Here is a 19,022-nt window from a genome sequence, read left to right on the forward strand (position 1 = left end):
GCCAGGCTTTTCTACAGCATTGCATATGTCCCCCGTTTGGCATTAACGCTGTGCCTCTGGAGTCACTTACGTGGGTTAGGCACTTGGAGACAGCTCCTGATGTGTTTTCTGATGAACCAACATGATACTTACCAATGAGTGTTGGGAATGCTGGAGGGACGTATTGCCATGCTGCAGGATGCAGTCATAGGCAATGTACAATGATATAGCCTCGGACACTTGGCCCTTCACAGACAGGTGAAAGCTGTGGCCTTACTGCAAAGAAAGGTGAGTTTTTACAAGAAGGCAGCTGCCTGACTGTAAATCCAACTGGAGACAAGCCACTGTAGTTTTCCACCGCTGGTCCAGGTCAGGCTCGTACCCCTCCACACCTGGGGTTGACCTCAACCAAGTACATGGAGGTCCAACCTACCTGGGTCTTCTTTCCATTAGGACTTTACACTGAGATAGCTGCCTTAATGTAGAAACAGACCTTCCTTTGTAGTGAACAAATAGCCTGAGCTGGCCTTCAGGGGAAACTAATTCATATGTAGTTTGGCCAACACAGCATGAAATTCTAGCAGGCCAGTTCATACAGAATGGCCATACAAATGAGCTTGCAGGAGATCTCTGACCAGCTTTGATTTGCTAATCAGCTTAGCTAAGCAGTCTCAAATCTATAACAAATTTGTGAATTAGTCAGCCAATTCCTAATGTATTTATTTTTTTTAGACAGGAGGGGCCAGCCTGAGCCAAGTTCATGCAATTAACAGGCCTCCTGCTCAGTAAGCTACCTATGGAGGATGCCCTGCTTTCACTCAGGACCACCAGCTCGGCTCAGGTGCAGTTCTACCCTGGTTTTCCTTTAGCTGCTACTCGCTCAAAGATGCTGTGTAATTAGTCTCTGAGGCACACACCGGCACCCATTTTCCCGAGGAAACCTTAGCAACAAGAACAAACATTCACTCAGTTGCTATAACAGAGACTAAATGACTAGTAAAGAAAAAAAAGGTTAAACCATGTCCTCGTCTCCTGTACTCTTCCAGCACTGACAGCGTGTATTGCAGACCTGGATCTTCCCTCCTAGCGTCACAGCAGTATTTCCAAATTCGGGGCCTAATCCCAAATTCTTAAAATTGCAAGTGCGCCTAATGACAGTGCACTCTGCCAAAGCTTATCTTTAAGGACGTGCTTAAATTCCAGGCCTCAAGGTGCGTAAGTGCCTGGCTGAGCCGGGGTCTAATACAACAGCTTCCACCCCAGGATTTCACTTGAGAAACACACACAATCTCAGCACACCTGCCAGGGAAACAGGCAAGTGTCAGTGACCATATTTTACAAATAAGCCACCTTGGGGTTAAGCAGCTTGCAAGCAGTGGCACGACAAGCTGATAGGAGTTCGGAACAGCCCAACAACAGCTGGAAGTGCCCGCTTAGCTCGCAGGAGAGCCAGGGACATTCAAGCCAATCAAGCAGTCAGATTAGATGAAGTTTCATAATGTCAGAATGCACCATTGTGGGGGGCAGTGGGGCGGGTAGGATTGGTTTAAATGGGCCTCTCTCTCTTCCGTTTGGTCATGCAGCTGGCCTGCATGATGGTAATTACCCACCAACATTAGTCCCCAGCGCTAGGACAAGCCGTTAGGATTGGACGGACCATCTCCCTAATGTTACACAGGTGCTTCAGGGTTAAGACACACTCACACTCCGTTTTTCAGCCAGTAGAGATTGAGAGCTGTGCAGCCAGATGCCGGAGCAATGAACCTCCATAGAAGTCTCACCAAGTTTGAGTCAATCCCATTGGAAAACCACTATCAAATGAAACTCCTCAAAGCCTCTCCCACGATGACGACTTGATTTAAGCAGCCCCATAAAGGTTTTTCTTTCATTCACTTGAAAACCTTCCCATTACAAACTGAGTCCCTGTGCCCTCTCCCTGCACTAACGGGGTGTGCGTACATGTTATAAACCTTCATCAGACAACAAGTCACCCTACTCCTTGCATCCATACAGATCGAGATGACCAGGATCTCTCTGATAACATCAGCTGTAGCTATTCCAGCAGTGGGCTGATTTTTCATTATCACTCCTTTGAGCCTTAGAACAACTCTTCCACTCCTTGCCTGCTCCCAGACATTCATCCTATTACAAGGGCAGGCCCCACAGCCCCTCCCATTCGCCAAGCCCCACCTCCCACTACCCTGCTTGGCAGGCAGCTGGTTTACAGAACACAGCTAGCAGCTGTCTCCAAAGCGATCAAACCAGATAACCACTGTGATCTCCAGAGCAATCACTCCTGCACGTCAGCAGGGCACAGAACGTTCCACAGCTTGGCTGCAGCAATGTAACTCACAGCCCTGTGCGATACTACTGCATCCTAGCACTGGCTGTCACTTAGATTACGCTTAGAGCCAGATATGAGCACGCAGCTACCCTAACCTCTCACGTGTCACACTGGTTCTGAGAAGTTTCAAATATAGCTAAGAGACTAATGTGCTGGTGCCTTTTGGAAGTTACATGCTTGGAGTAACCCGCACTGTCAAGATCTGTAAAACCTAATAACAAGAAGGCTTTGCAGACCTCTACATCCTTGCATGATTAACTCCATAAACCAAACACTCACCTAATTAACCCTACAGGCCTGACTCAGAACCACAGCACTCCCTCAGGAAACAAGATCCCTGTCTTAACAGCAAAACAAGCTCAGGCAGGATGGGCCAGACAAACGTACACCAGACTAGGGGCCTGCATTCTATTTCTGCTTCTGCTACTGGACTGCTGGGCAACCTGCCCTGCTCTGTGCCTCTGTTTCCCCACCTGTAAAACAGAGATAATGATACTCACCTTTCTCTGCACATTGCTTTGAGATCTATGGATGGTAAGCACTAAATATGAAGAATAGTATATGACTGTTCTGGTCCTTCCATCCCTTGTATGGAAGCTGTGGAACATGAACAAGAATGATTTAATTTTATTTTAAATGCAGTTTTACAAATACTTCCACAAAGGCGGGGAGGGGGGAATCCAGAGTCAAAATGTACAACTAGGGCTGGATCAAAAACTTGCCAGCCACAGTGGTCTGAACACCAAGAGCTGGTTTGTACAACTGGTCCCAACTGTACACTGAACAGTACAGCTATGAAGTGAACCTGACACAGCATGATAAAAGCAGGCCTCTTTGCCATCACTCATCTCTGAAGCAGCAGCTTTGCGAAGGACTCCCAACCCCAGGCTGTGAAAACAAACCTACAGCACCAGGAAACCTTACCTTGTCTCAGTTCCCTTAGATCCGCTGCATTGACAGAGGCGGTGCATTTCTATAGGCAATACCCAAGTTGGTGGACAAGCATATCAGTCTGAGGGTAAGTAGCACAGGAGGTGCACAGAGGAAATTCTGACAATCATCATCTGCTAGCTTACACAACACTCCATTCCTGGTCAGAGATATTTTTACACTAGGACATTCAAGAGGGTTTTAATCAAGGGATCTGTGTTGTGCAGGGCACCACCTAAGAAATGCACAAAGCGCATGGGTTTGGGGTCACAAAGCTGAGCTTGACCTTTAGCTTTGGGTTGAGATGGGTCCAGACTGCAGAGATCAGATGCAAACTTCTCTAAACTTAGGACAAGTTTGGATCTGGGAGAGGAGAGGGACGCAAGTGCGTTGGTTTGCCCCACTGCAGTTACTGGTCAGCTAGACGTCTGGGTCTACAGCAAATGCATGCAAAGTTCAGAGTACTTTGAATCCCGGAGTTGAGTTGGGTCCAGCTCTAGTTCCAAGCTCAAAATGAACCCAAGAACATCAAACAAAACTGAGCTAAATGCACTGGGATTTGCCAGACCCAGGTGAATTGGATGGAAAAAGGTTGGCACCACTTCAAGATGAAGACTGGATTTGATGACCCAGCATCCTCTTTCCCAGCTGGAGGACAAAGGGCTGCAATGCAGTACCCAGGACACACCACATATCATGAGCAGGTTCAATTCTAGCATGTCCCTTTACCAGACCTGCCACAGGGAGCCACCAGGATCATCCATTGCTAGGGCAGGTTCTATTTTCATTATCAAATGATTTGCCACTGAGCTTCCCCACACAGAGAAGTACCAAGAATTCCAAGGTATCTAGTCTCCTTTTGATACCCAGATTTTCTGAACATTAATCTAACAGAGACCTGGGTTGTTCTTTAGTACTCTAACTTCCCAGAACCAAACACCTACGATGGAGTCAATCTGGAGAGGTGAGGCGCCACCTTACAGACACCAGACACAATTCGTGCTACTCTCTGGCCACACCGCATTGGTGTTTGTGTTTCCACATGATCCCTGCAGTGTCTGTTAACCTGGGGCTGATGTCACTTCAAAATAAAGAGTTTCACGTGTCCAACCAGAAGCAGAAACCCCCGATATCAAATGGAGCCCAGGATCGCTCTCTTTGAGAGCGTCAGGAGTTTCGCTCTCTACAGCATGCCAACAGGGTCAAAGTCATTGATTGATGTCCTCATACTAAGCATCACTTTCCAAGGAGAAGGGGATAACACACAAGGATCTCATCGGAGCCAAGGAGCAGTGAGCTCCACTGGGAAAGCGGTAGGTGTATCTGTACAGCTTTTCTGTTAGTACCAACAACATCATTAATACTCTCCCAAAGGATCCAATGCTAATGAGGGGCTCTTTATTAGCCTGGTTACCTGACTAATAAGCACATGCTGTAAAGAACATTCCATTAGCCAAACAGAAGGGTCCTTACAGGACATCCCTGGGGTTCAAGAAGGAGGAGAGTTGCTGTGATGTTCCATCCTACCCAAGACTTGTCCCTAGAAAGCTCACCTCTCAAACCTTGGCCCTGCATCACCATGGCCAGGTGTATCTGTGCTGAGTAAATCATTCACAAATGCATCAAGCTTTGCTCCTTCCCAGTCAGATGGCTGGTGAGAAGGTTTCTCTGAGGAAGGGTCAGGAGATGCCAATTAGCCTATAAACTGTCATTAGGGAGACACCTGTCCCTGTTCTGATATGCTAATGAATCCAAGGGGCCCTTGGGTTGTGGGAGGTCAGCAGAACCCATTGACCAAGCTTTGAGTTTCTGAGAAAGAGTTGGATCAACGCAGGAGTGTACAGAATAGGCCGGCCTTGTCCAGAAAACTGCTGGCTGGGAGCGCTCGCAGGGTCTTTATTTCATCTGGAGCCTTGTCTAAACCAGGAAGAGCATGTCCATTACTGACAGCAGGCCAACATGAACGAGCACCAAGTAGTTTCCCACATGAACCGCCACCAAGTAGTTTAACTGGAAGCACAGCCAAGGATGAACCGTTTCCAGCACCTTTCAGAACCCTAGGATTTGTAATTAGACCTCACGACACCACTCGGCTGTTAGATCTTTGATGAGACCTGGGCGATATGTGTAATGAATTATTGATTCAGATTATTCCTACTCTACATGAGAAGCTTGGGTCTCTCTTGGTGATCTTTCAGAAATGCACTAAACCAACAGATCCACCAGTTACCCAAGATCCCAGCAACAACATTTAATTCTCACACACATGGCTACACATCACCCACCTTTTATGGGCAAGAGCTTTGCAGCATGCGCTGATGGAGAAACCTGGGCTATCCTAGACCGAGGTCTGTGGTTGAGTGCAGTGCAAGCTATTTCTCCACACATTTAAAAGCTGCCCATCACTATGGTTTCTGGAGACCCTTGGCAAGGCTCCACTGGCTCTAAGGGTATCTCTACACTTCACTGTAACCTGGGTCTGTGGGACCCAGGGTCCAGGCTGCAATGTCTAGGCTGGAATAAAAGTTCCACAGCACAGCTGCGGCTGGCCTAGGTTAGCTGACTCAGTCTCGCGGGGCTCAGGCTGTGGGGCTATAAAATTGGAACGTATGTGTTCGGGATCAGGCTGCAGCCCAGACTCTGAGACCCACCCTTCTCGGGGGAAGACTTTTATTGCAGCGCAGTTGTACCCGCAGTGTTTCCAACCCTATGTCTGAGCATCCATGCTGCATCGTAAACCTTGTTTTACAATTGCTGGACCTTGGTCTCGCAGCTGTGCTAACGACTCCATACTGCCCAATGCAGACCTTCTGACTTGGGTCTGTGGCTTGAGTTGCATCCACACTGCAAAATGACATGGCTTGGACCTGAGTAACAGCAGGACTCAGGTTCTGACCCAAGCCCCCACAGGGTCCTAGAATCTAGGTGCTTGCTGACTTGACTCAGACCGATTTGTGTGTGGACAGAAGCGGGCCTTAGACCGGAGTCAGAGTTTGGGCTTAGTGTGCCGTGTAAACGTACCCTAAATGGCTCCTCCACAATACACACCCATCCATACAGTGTCAGAATGGCTCAGTATGACTGGGCACAAGAGCCCTGGGGAGCATGCCAGGTTCACCAATATTCAGATTACCAGTGCCATTTTTGACCCCTTATTATTTTTCATGCGGTTGTTCCAAATCCTCTCATTTGTGTTCAGTTAATTTCACTATGCAGCCAAAAAACAAGCTCAACCTGATGCAGCATTACTGGAACATTTTCAGTCATGTTTTAGTCACAGGTCTTTGTTGCTTGAGCATCGTGCTGTATACATCAGCTTGGCATCTCTGCAGCCCCCATTAAGTAACCGGCAGTGAATACAGACTCCAAAACCAAGAAAGAGTCCTCTGAATGTTAGAAAGTCAGCGTGCTCTGTCCCCATGCAAAGGGTGTTAGCTGAATGGGACCAGGAATGGAAACACGTGTCTCTCAAAGACATAAAAGGGTTGCATGAAATACTGCTGGGGGCAGAGGATGAATTCATACAGAAAGGGGCTGAAACTTTATACAGCAAATATACTAAACCAATTAATGGGGATCAACCATCAGACCTGGCCTAGTTTAAATTAATTCTGAATAAGCTATGGAGGAAAATGGCTGTGATCATTTCTTCCATCCTACAGCTAAGTTGATCACAGACTGATCTGCTTTTCGGGTCCTGTTTCTTCCTTTTGGAACTGAGGACTGTTTCTTTAACACAAGGATCTGGAAATCTCGCTACAAGACAGTTCCACACTTGGTGACCACTACACCCAAGCTGCCAAGTTCACATACACATGGTAAAAGAGGTTTGCTAAGTAACCATTCTGCTTGGCTTTGGTGTGATTTGCAGTTTACAAACCTAAAGCATGCTATGTGAACAATAAAAGTCTAATTTAAACTCCAGGAGCCCAGGGCAGAAGTCAAAAATGTGCATGCAAATACAATGGCTATGACCACGCATGCAGATGAGATGTTTCCATACACAAATAATTAAATTGTTCTTTGGGGCTTGCAAATATCCAACTCATGTGTTCAACCATGATAGCTGGCAGTGCAAATTAACTACATATGTTTTATATGGGATCCTAGACTCCCAGGCCAGATCCACAGCTAGCATAAATCATCGTTGCTGCATTATGGAGCAACGACAGCCTATGCCAGCTGCGGGACCTGCCTGGATGAGTTTTGGAAGTCAGGACCTTACAGTGCAATGTACATGCAGCAGGCTCTGCTTCTGCTCTGGGATTTCCCTGCTATGCTCTCACTGAAATTCTACTTTAATACTACTGGGAGTCACATGGTGAGCAGCCCTGAGGATGGAGGAAAGTAGACAGCCTAAGGTAACTAGTTAGTTTTAAACATTCAGAGTTTATAGCGGATATTGAAATTCCCAGCTGTGGCTAGAGCCTTTCATTGGACAATGGGTAACATGACCTTTCAAGCTCCGGTCATCTGCTTTGCTGAACTGCAGACCCAAGAAACTCTACTCTTCATGTAAAGAGAAGCAGGTAGAAGAAGCCTGGATGATGCAGCTGATCAAGGATCCAATCCTGTAAGTAATACTCCTGGGAGAAGACCTTACTCATACAGGCAACTTCAACAAAGCCACTCTAGTGAGTGAGGGATGCAGAACCTGGGCCTGAGCCATATGAACACACACAAAACAATATATAAAAGATACATCAGGAGTTCCATTTTCCCTTCTTTCAGGGGTCGATCCAACAAGGTGCTCCAACTCCAATTCAGCAAAAAGAACTGAGCACATGAGACCCATTGGAGTTAATGATGCGTTTAAAGTCAAGAACATGCTCAAGGGCTCTGCTGGATCAGGGCCAGAGTGCTTAGCTCCCTGCAGAACCAAGCTCTCCTGCACTGCTTTGGATTTGATCGTTGGTGACGGATCTTTGTTTCTCTGCATTTTGAACAAATATGGAACAGAGAATAATAAATCACTCGGGAGAATCCGTGGAGCAACATGGAAGTTGTGAGCAGCTCCAGACTTCTCCCTCTGCTACTGCATTTTCTACCACGTGCTCCGGAGACCATCTCTACTTGTTTTGCTCCATTACAAACTCTCATGCTCACATGAGAGGCATGGCCAAGGTATCAAAACCCACCAGGAAATGAGCTACTCCAGTGTGCAACTTTATCCCACTGTCAGCAGGGCTCTGAAGGCGTCCATGCTATTTCACTGTGCACAGCAGTATGCTTCTCATTAACAGTAGCACTAGTAACACTGTGGCTACACTGTGTGGTTTTCTGTGCAGAAGGAACACGCTCAGGTATTCAGGGGAGCCAAAGGGAAATAACAGGCCTCTTGGAAGTGCCCACGGGGAAACAACAAAGAGCAAAGCAGGGTGTTTGGATTTCTAACTAAGATCTTCTTTCTGCACATGCAAGTAAAGAATGGCCAACTCAGAATGAGAAGACCTACCGTGAGACTCACCATGCCCACCGAGATGGTCACACGACTCCTCAGCTGCCAGCTCCTGCAGGCAGGAACGGCGTCCTCATCTGTCGGATGAGGCTGCTGTTGTGTACTCCCGGGCAACATGAGGTGCACTCTAGACAACCTGCATTACTCAGCCCTTAAATAAATATGTGGCAGCAACCAGTGAACTGTACAGCTGGAGCTAAACAAAGGCCTGGATTTGCAGCCACGGTGGAGCCGGACTACAGATACTAATCAGGAGTCATTAAGGTCTTGTCTACATACAGCAGTTGTAGCTATACCAATACAAACCCCTCCTCCCCGACCTAAGCATAGGCGCAAGCACACGGCTATCAAGGTGCTGATCTCAAAGCTAGTAAAGGAACCGCTGTACCCCGCTAAAGCATCTTTATACTGGTATAACTGCATCTATAGTAGGGGTTGCACTGGTATAACTATAGCCATTAAAAAAGCCACCCCACTCCTCACTGAAATGGTTATACTAGTACAAGAACTGCGTGTGGAGCAGAAAGCTGAGGGGCATTTCTCTCCAGTGCTCAGCAGCGGGAGATCCTCCCTCTCTTGGTTTCATTCATGAGAAGGCAGGCAGTCATACCTGACAATTCACTAAGAGGCACTGATGGGACCAAAATTATTCTCCCCCTAATCCCCATGGTCTAATGGCCCACTATAGCCCAGTACTGACTGACTGGATCCTATGTATTCTGTTGGGCTCATCAGCCCTTTATTAGTAGTCCCTGTGACCCATTACTTTATAGGTGCGTCACTTTCCAGCTCTGTGTCGTCCCTCCAATCGCCCAGGAAACCAGCCAGTGCCCACGCAGGATGAAGGCTCAAGCACACAGCTGAAGATTTAATACGCAGCAGCCCGTTTTTCCAGTTGCCCGGAGAAAACACACACAGCACAAACATTTTCGACTGGTCATTTTAAAGAGTTTTCCATAACATCAGATACTAAAATTAGCAAATCAACCATGAACCGAAGGCAGCGGTCAAACAAATACGCAAGGCAAGAGAACACTCTGATAAAGAGAGTGAGTGAGCTGGCCTGGTTTACGTACACTCTGCTTTAATGGGGAGAAGTTTAGAGAGAGAGAGAGGAAGAAAGAGCCCCCTCCTACCCTTTATCTGTCTTGTCTATTTCAATGCTAAGCTCATTAGAGCCGGAACTGTCTCCTATTACCCATGTACACAACACCTAGCACAGCATGGCCCTGATCCCAGTTGGGATCCTGTGGCACCACTGTAATACAGCAACAGAACGAAACAAGAACAAAAACCACCCTCTAATAATATAAAGTAACTACAACAGCCGATCGTTTTTGAATGGTGTCCTACATACTTGAGGGTAAAACTTGACAGAGAGGACTCTGTCCTTCTGACAACACATCGAGAAGACCTGTGCTAAAATCCAGTCGAGAGCTGAACTCCTCTCCAAGACTGCTGGTTGCTCATGAGGCACCAGCACGCAACCCGATCACTGATCACATGGGAACGACTACAATGACCACAGGGTATGGGCACTAGACCAGGGCTGTCTCGCCTCATGGGGAAGAAGGGGCGAGGAGTCAGGTATTGGGGTGCTAGGCTCAGCGCTGGGAAGAAACATTACCTAGAACAGCAGTTCTCAACCAGGGGTCCGCGAGTCCTCTGGCTGAAACCGAGTGCGAGCCCCGGCACCCACTGCTGCAGGGCTGAAATCCTAAGGCCCGGTGTCCCTCGCCACGTAGCTGAAAACCTGAGCCCTGGAGCCCCTCAACGCGGGACTGAAAACCTGAGCCCCAGCACCCACCATTGCGGGGCTGCAACCTCGAGCCCTGTCATGGGGCTGAAATCCTGAAACCCAGTGTCCCTTGCTGCAGGGCTGAAACCCCAAGCACTGGTCTCCCCCCTACCCCACTGCCATAGGCGCCAACTCTGTGGGTGCTCCGGGGCTGGAGCACCCACGGGGAAAAACTGGTGGGTGCTCTGAACCCACCGGCAGCTCCCTGCCCTGCCCCAGCTCCATCTCCTCCCCTGAGTGTGCCGCGTCCCCGCTTTTCCCCCTAGCTCCCAGCGCTTGCAGCCACGAAACAGCCGTTTTGCACGGTAAGCACTGCGAGGGAGGGAGCTACCCCCTGCCCACACACAGGCCCTAGCCACCCCACCCCTGTACCCTGAGCGACCTCCTCCCTGCACCCCGAGCTACCCCCCGCCCACACACAGCCCTTGGCTCCCCCCTCCCTGCACCTTGAGCTACCCCCTGCCCACACACAACCTCTGACTCCCCCCTCTCTGCACCCTGAGCTCCCCCTCTGCCCGTGCACTGCCCCTAGCTTCCCCCTCCCTGCACCCTGAGCTCCCCCTGCCCATACACGGCCCCTAGCTCCCCCTTCCTTGTACCCTGAGCTCCCAACTGCACCCTGAGCTACCCCCCCGCCCACACACAGCCCCTAGCTACCCCATCCCTGCGCCCTGCCCACAAACAGCCTCTAGCTATCTCCTCCCTGGACCCTGAGCAGTTTTCAAACTTTTTGAGCTGAACCCCCAGACAGGCTGGGTGGTCTGTTGAGGTGAGTCAGGGGGTGGAGGTGGCACTGCCTCCCTGGACACTGCTGTGAAGCCCCGCCAGCCCCTGCCCCCCCCCCAGCCAGGCCAGAGCCCCAAGTCCCCACCACCCATCCTCTGCTGGGTCCTGGAGTTTTTATAGCATGTTGAGGGGGGCCTCAGAAAGAAAAAGGTTGAGAACCCCAATCTAGAAGTTAGACAAAGCATGAGCAGTCGAGAAGACCTGTAAATTCTAGTCCCATGTCTGAGAGATCTAGATTTTAAAGCAGGGGACTGCTACTCAGGACTCCTGGGTTCTATTTCCAATTCAGCACTGCCATCCTGCGTGACTCTGCACATGTCATTTTTGTATCTCTGTCAAATAGCCGCTGGTAGACTGTGAAAACTGAATTACATTTGTAATATGCCTGGAAATCTTTGGATAACAAGGAAAAATTATTATTTCAATGAGCAAATTATCCATTGAACAGAGGGCCCCATTCTAAAAACCAGAATTCTTTCCATGCAGGAGCAAATGGAGTTTTCAAAGTGCAATTTTACGCAGATGAAAGGACAGGGGAGTTTTGCTTCCTGTCCTGGATTGTTGGACACAGAGTAAAAGAGAATATTTGGAACCCACTGATGCTATAAAAGGCCTGGTCTACAGCCTTTCCACATCAATAAGAGCCCTTGTTTGTGTGAAGGGCTGCAAATCAGGTTAAGTTTCATGCCCGGAGCACGTGTACATGATAGGCCAATATTAACTCGGCTGGTCTGCTTTACAGGTCTGCATTTTGGGACCTAATATACATTGCTTGTGTGATCAAAAGGCTGAGAATGGTTTATTTTGTATTATCTATTGGGGTTGCTTTGTCTCCACTCCCTAGCAGGTCATAGCAATATACACACCTCACTTTACAATTCAAAAGTGCCAAACAAACATTAATTAGTGCTCAGAAGGGTGCAGTGACTTGCCCAAGGTCACACAGGGAGTAAGTGGCACCAGAGCCAAAGTGAACTCAGGGGGAACTGCTGTAACACAAACAATAACGAGAAACCATTAATTCTCCCCGATTTACACTGATCAAAGGACAAACCGGGAACTTTCTTCAGGGGTGAGGGTCAGAACTGGTGAGTGCTGCTGTAAGCCACAGTCATTCTGAGCCTCTATTCCCCTTCGAAACCTGATCCAGCCCTTCCAAGCTAATCCTGCCCACTCTGATCCACTGTTTTCTTTACATGTGTTTCAGTTCCAGCTATCTCAGTCTTCATGTTCCCCCACCCCATAACCTGGATTGGTCTCTAGAGGCATTTAAAACATTTCATACTGTGATTTTTTTATGGGCCCAGTTTGATAACACTAAGTCCAGCTCCCACACTTCTGAAGTACAGAAGTCAGACCTATTTTGGTTTGAATTGGATCCTTAGGAGAAATCCAAAAGTGACTTCTTAGGGTGGTTGCATCTGAAGCTGAGAAGTACATTGACTCCCTGCATTAAGGAAGAGTGAAATTCTGCCCATTGGATCACATTTTGGCCCACTGAATTGTGATGCTCAGTAAAGACACTAAGATATCAGATCACAACTATACAACATCACCATCACAATTCAACACCAGGATATCAACTTGAATGCCATTTACCAAGTTCTGCAAGGCTGCATTTCACTACTCTACCAATTGCCATCTACTGGACAGATACAAGAACTGCTCAAATGTGTCATATGCCCTGTATTGCTAGCAGAGATTCTCTTGGATCTCATTTATTGAAAACCTTTGTTTTTTGAGCAGTAAGACCAGAGAGTGATCTCGCATCTCCTGTGAAGTACCAAATGGTCATAGCAACAACCATGAAGTCTGACTTGGCTACTACAATATATTAAAGGGATGATTCCAATCCCATTTAAGCCACTGGGAATTTTGAAACTGACTTCAGCTACCACAGGAACTCTAATGCACCAGATCTAACTAAGACAATGAGAGACATCCCTGTTGTTGCTGAGAAATTGGAATGTTTTTTTCCTTACTGGTAGCAGAAATACTACTGTAGTTAGATCTCAGCAAACATCACCGTCCAGGCACGTTTACATTAAATAGTCTACACACTTACTCTGAAACTTGCTTAAGATAGTTGGGCTTTTGCCTTAGTCATTGATTCAATGTACTAATGAAACAACCACACACACATACACGGTCTCTGTGAGGAGACATTTTTCAAAGCCAGATTATACTTCCACTCTGCTGTGGATGAAGGGCCTGCAATTTTTTCTCCCTAGTAGCAACAATTCTATATGGGTGGAAAAACTAGTAATTTTACAAGCAATCAGGATATGGGAATTAATCACAAACCTCCGCAGTCAGAGGTGCCGGCCTGTTGCATTCATCAGATTTCATACTGAACTGCAGGTCGTCATGACAACCCTATTTCAAAAGAGGACAAGTACATTGCTACCTTTACTTCATTTTACATTCACAATGCAGGCAGCTAAGATTAAAGGAGATAGTGGGAACACTTCAGCAAATTTAAGGCTTGATCTAGCAATCCTTACTCACATTAGTCCTCCAACTGATTTAAGTGGCTCTACTCTTGACAGCAAGGTTTCAAGAATGGGCCTTTATCTTAAATTGGGTATTTTAAAATCTCATATTATTACCTAGCCCTAAAAATGTTTGTGCCTCCATGTAAAATATACACAACAAGAACTAATATTTATTACATACACACATAAGGATAAGCATATTACAAATAGCACTGATTGATTAGTTACAGTGAAATTACCCGTATATTGATAAAGGAGTGGACCAGTATTAAGGAGCCATAATTCCATATTGGCACTGGTCCAAAACAGAAGATTAGAATAAGTTTACAATAAAACTTTGATTTACTGGGATATGATTTATAACACCTTGGTACTCTTTGTTAAATGCATTCACTTAAACTCTGCAAACTCTCTTACAGAACCATCTTTATTTTTCTATCATTGGTACTTTTTTTATTTTCATATTGCATTTTGATTAATATAATCTGCACCAGTTTATATAAAAGTTTGTCCTTTAGCTAAACAACCCAACACTCAACGAATTCATGGAAAACATGGGATGAGCAGTTGGTTAATTAATCTGGATTTTACACTGTATCTGCCAGACCATCTTCATATCTGTTTTGGATACTGAGTGGTCAAAAAAATATTACAGCAGTGCATTCTTTCTGTACTCAGCAACATTGTATAGCTCTCCCCTGGGAAATGAGTATTCAAGAGCACCATACATGCCGAAACTCTCTAAGGATTAAGGAACATTTATTATCTGTATTATTGCAGTGCATAGAGGTCCCAACTGAGATCAAGCCCCATTGGGCAGGGCGCTGTATATACTCACAATAAGAGACATCACCTGTCTCCAAAGAGCTAACCGTTTAAACAGGCAAGGCAGATTCAGACTGAGTGGGAGGGAATCAGAGGTAGAGAGAGAAGGAAGGACTTGTCCAAGGTCACCCAGCAGCTCCGTGGCAGAGCCAGGAATACCTTGCCTCTCACAGTTTCCAATCTAAGGCCCTGATTCTGCATGATTCCAGCATCCAGGCTGTGGCCGATCACTGTACCTGCATGAAGCCCCACCGAATGGAATAGGGCCTGAAGTACACAAGACAGACAACAGATGGGGGAAAGGGGCACCATCATTCTCACATACAAGCAGGAATTCAACAGACGTATCAAAGGCAGCATGGGAACCGAGCCCATTTCCCCATAGTCAAAATCCGCTACCTTACGCGTGAGTCAATCCTATGACATTTACATTTATTATGAGACTGATGAAATCTCAGGCAGAGTACATAAGAACGGCCACACTGGGTCAGACCAAAGGTCTATCTAGCCCAGTATCCTGTCTTCTGACAGTGGCCAATGCTAGGTGCCTCACAGGGTTGAACAGAACAGGTAATGATCAAGTGATCCATCCCCTGTTGCTCATTCCCAGCTTCTGGCAAACAAAGTCTAGGGACACCATCCCTGTCCATCCTGGCTAATAGCCACTGATGGACCTATCCTCCTTGAATTTATCTAGTTCTCTTTTGAACCCTGGTATAGTCTTGGACTTCACAACATCCTCCGGCAGAGTTCCACAGGCTGGCTGTGCCTTGTGTGAAAAAATACTTCCGTTAGTTTGTTTTAAACCTACTGCCTATTAATTTCATTTGGTGACCCCTAGTTCTTGTGTTATGAGGAGTAAATAACACTTCCTTATTTAGTTGCTCCATACCAGTCAGGATTTCACAGACCTCAATCATATCCCCCATTAATTATCTCTTTTCCAAGCTGAAAAGTCCCCGTCTTATTAATCTCTCCTCATACGGAAGCAATTCCATACACCTAATCATTTTTGTTGCTCTTTTCTGAACCTTTTCTAATTCCAGTACATCTTTTGTGAGATAGGGCAACTACATCTGCACACAGTATTCAAGATGCGTGTGTACCATGGATTTATATACAGGCAATATGATATTTTCCGTCTTCTTATCTAACCCCTTCCTAATGATTCCCAACATTTTCTTTGCTTTTTTGACTGACACTGAACATTGAGTGGATGTTTTCAGAGAACTATCCACAATGACGACAAGATCTCTTTCTTGAGTGGTAACAGTTAATTTAGACCCCATTATTTTATATGTACAGTTGGGATTATGTTTTCCAGTATGCATTACTTTGCATTTATCAACAGTGAATTTCATCTGCCATTTTGTTGTCCAGTCACCCAGTTTTGAGAGATCTTTTTGTAGCTCTTCGCAGTGTGCCTGAGACTTAACTATTTTGAGTAGTTTTGTGAAATGTGCAAATTTTGCCACCTCACTGTTTACCCCTTTTTCCAGATCATTTATGAATATATTGAATAGGACTGGACCCAGTACACACCACTGGGGAACACCACTACTTACCTCTCTCCATTCCGAAAACTGACCATCTATTCCTACCCTTTGTTTCCTATCTTTTAACCAGTTACCAATCCATGAGAGCATCTTCCCTCTTATCCCATGACAGCTTACTTTGCTTCAGTAATTCCTAGCAAGTCTAGAAGTACAGTATAATAATACTGTAGTCATTTCCCCAAAAATGACTGTCAGCAGCTTCCCCAACTTTCATTCTGTATCTCCCACAGTCCATTCACCCCACAATCTTTATCATCATTATAAGCTGTTTACACTAGGGCTTAGGTCAGCTTAACCATGTCTCTCAGGGGTTTACATTTTTCACACCCCTGAGTGACGTAGTTGGGTCAACCTAACTTTCTAATGTTGACCAGCCCTAAGATGGCAGGGAACAGATGGACTGAACAAACAGCTCATTGGAGAGAAGCTGCCAGAAAGATGAACTATCATCTTGCTGCGTGTGTGTGTACAGCACCAAGCACAACAGACTCTTCCTGGTTGGAGTCTCCAGACCTTATTGTAATGCACATCGATCATAACCGCAATAGCCAGTTCCCTGTAGGCCGCAGAGTCCACAAAACTCTTACATGCTGTTATTTTATATCATATCATTGTTGCTCCTGTTTTCCATTCCCCCCTCTTCACTTCTGATCCCATAGGGAACTATTAGCTACCATGCAGCATTAGGAATACCCATCATCAAGAAATCCCTGCTACTGACATTTTGAAACTAGAACAAAACTATTAACTGTTGTCAGAGAACAGCTGCCTGTAGCTCAAGGTCTGTCTTGGGAGAAAGCTTCTGGGAGTCTGATTACATAACAACCTGCCTGAGCACGCCTGTTGCCAAACTTTGCCTTTAAGCAAAGCTGGCAATAGGTATAATTGCTTAGAGCCCTGAACAGCTCAAGGGGGCTCCCATTAACTATTAGTATGTGCTGGGGGAAAGGCAAAATATTCCTGTTTAGGGTCCCCAAATGGACTAGCTCCAGTTCTCCATCTAAGCCTCTCAATCTTTGGAAGTGGGGGAAGAGAGGGAAGTCAGCAGAACGCAAATCAATCCCCCTTCTTGTCAAAGAAATTAAAGGAGAACATTTTGGTTTTGCTTCAGTCACTACATTGTAAATGCTTTTCAGACAGGTTCACCTCTGGAGTAGAGACACAGCGGTGGGGCTTTAAAAAAAAGCCGCCTTTCCCTATTTGCAAACAGTTCATATGCCATAAAACCAAAGGCAGGGAGATCTTAGCATTGTGCCGACTTCAGAATATATGTAGTGATTTATCACCAGGGTTGGAAGCCTTTTAACAGACGGATCCTCATCGCCTCTGACCGTGAACAGCTTTTGATTCTTTTTTGGGAGGAGGGTGGGAAAGGTCGACCATCTCTTTTGCTTACATCCACGTTAACAACATCCTGCATTAAAATCACTCCGCAGCCTGTCTCTGGTTTTGCTCCAGCATCCCAAGCAAAACTGCTGTCCCATCCCACTCACCCTGCTCACTACAGAGAGTGACACTGTCCCAGGCAGGCTGGCACACCCTCGGCGGTTATTGCCCCGGGTTATTTTGCTTTCTTTTCTGAATTTCTATTTACAAAAACTTCCTGCAACAGAGGCTTGTGTCCGGGCCGCTCCCAGTTACCCCGCAACAGCAAGCACTTTGCACTGGCAGATTTAAATGCAATCACATTCCCCGTCTTCGGCAATCTCCTCTTTGGGGAGCTGTTTAAAAGATGCCCGCGCCCCGTGACTACATCAAACAGAAGCTACAGCTAATCCTCACCACCCGGCAGGCTCTCTTTGCAAGCCTGGCTGCTATGTTTGGCGCTCACTGATGGCTTAATTGAAGGCTGGAGGCTACAAGTAACCACGTCCCCCGACCCTCTTACCGTGCACACACGTTGGTTGCTACTCCCCTTCCAAGCACCCGCGTTGCCCTCTAGCGACAACTGCAAGGAACCAGGAGCCAGGAAGCAGCGAGCTCGCGCCAGTCCCGGCTCCTGCCCAGCCAATCAGAGTATCCCAGCAGGAGGCAGCCCCAGGGCTGTGCAGAGCTGGGAGCACGAGCCCAGGCGTTAGCTATCGTCGTGCGTGCAGAGCCGGGCGCAGGGGTCACACACTGCTGCAAGGGCATTGAGGTGCATGCCGATTGCGAAGCCTCACCCACTTGCAGGGTGCATGCATGCAGCAGTGTCAGCACTGGAAATTGCATGCGGCGCTGAGCCATGGCTCACTTGCAGAGAAAGACCAGCGCTGGCTGAGTTGGTCACAGGCTACCTTACGTGCTTGGTTTTCTCAAGTTGGGACACTTGAAATTAACAGGTTAATTGGAACCTGTTGCAAAGTGCTTCATCGGCTGGAAATCTACTTTCAAGTCCCTCCCACGGAGGGAGACTGGGCCCAGTGTTGCCAGTTTCCCCCCACTCCCATGCCAGTGCTGCTGAAGGGATCTCCTTGCAAAGGAGACAGCCCAGCTCTGCATGACCCATGCAATGGCAGTGCGGCCGTTTGCTCAATAATGAGGGATGCAGAGCCTGCCGGCAGTCCCTGAAGCAGACATAGTTTTGACATCACTGGTTGATGGCTGGAATGTGGTCTCAGTCCTGTTCCTAAGGCACAAGGATCCACATTACAAAAACATCTCATGTTTATTTGCTTAGCTGCAGGCTTCTTCCCTTACTCCATGAACCATTACCGAAACCCTTTGCTTTGAAATAGGAGGGGAGAAGAGAAATTCTAGGCATAGGCAGTCTGGGGTGAGTCTGGCACCCAAAATAATAACACCGAACACAAAATATGATTGTTTTTCAATCATGCTTTTCAGTCAGTCTTTTATCTTTAACACCCCTCTA

The 19,022-nt window shown here is 46.9% G+C and overlaps 1 protein-coding gene across 5 annotated transcripts in view; it reads right to left on the reverse strand.

Annotated features, from left to right (window-relative positions):
• The window catches only part of RPH3AL (rabphilin 3A like (without C2 domains)), a 95,466-nt gene extending 77,325 nt beyond the window's left edge, over nt 1-18,141 (reverse strand). For 2 of the 5 annotated variants that reach the window (XM_050928842.1, XM_050928836.1), the window contains exon 1: nt 8,721-8,825. The gene's annotated coding sequence lies outside the window, so the exon portion shown is untranslated. The other 3 variants (XM_050928837.1, XM_050928839.1, XM_050928840.1) reach the window with 3 other exon arrangements.
• Between the last annotated feature and the right edge of the window lie 881 nt (nt 18,142-19,022).

The sequence above is a fragment of the Gopherus flavomarginatus genome, chromosome 19 (assembly GCF_025201925.1).
Source record: "Gopherus flavomarginatus isolate rGopFla2 chromosome 19, rGopFla2.mat.asm, whole genome shotgun sequence".
Lineage (NCBI taxonomy): Eukaryota > Metazoa > Chordata > Testudines > Testudinidae > Gopherus > Gopherus flavomarginatus.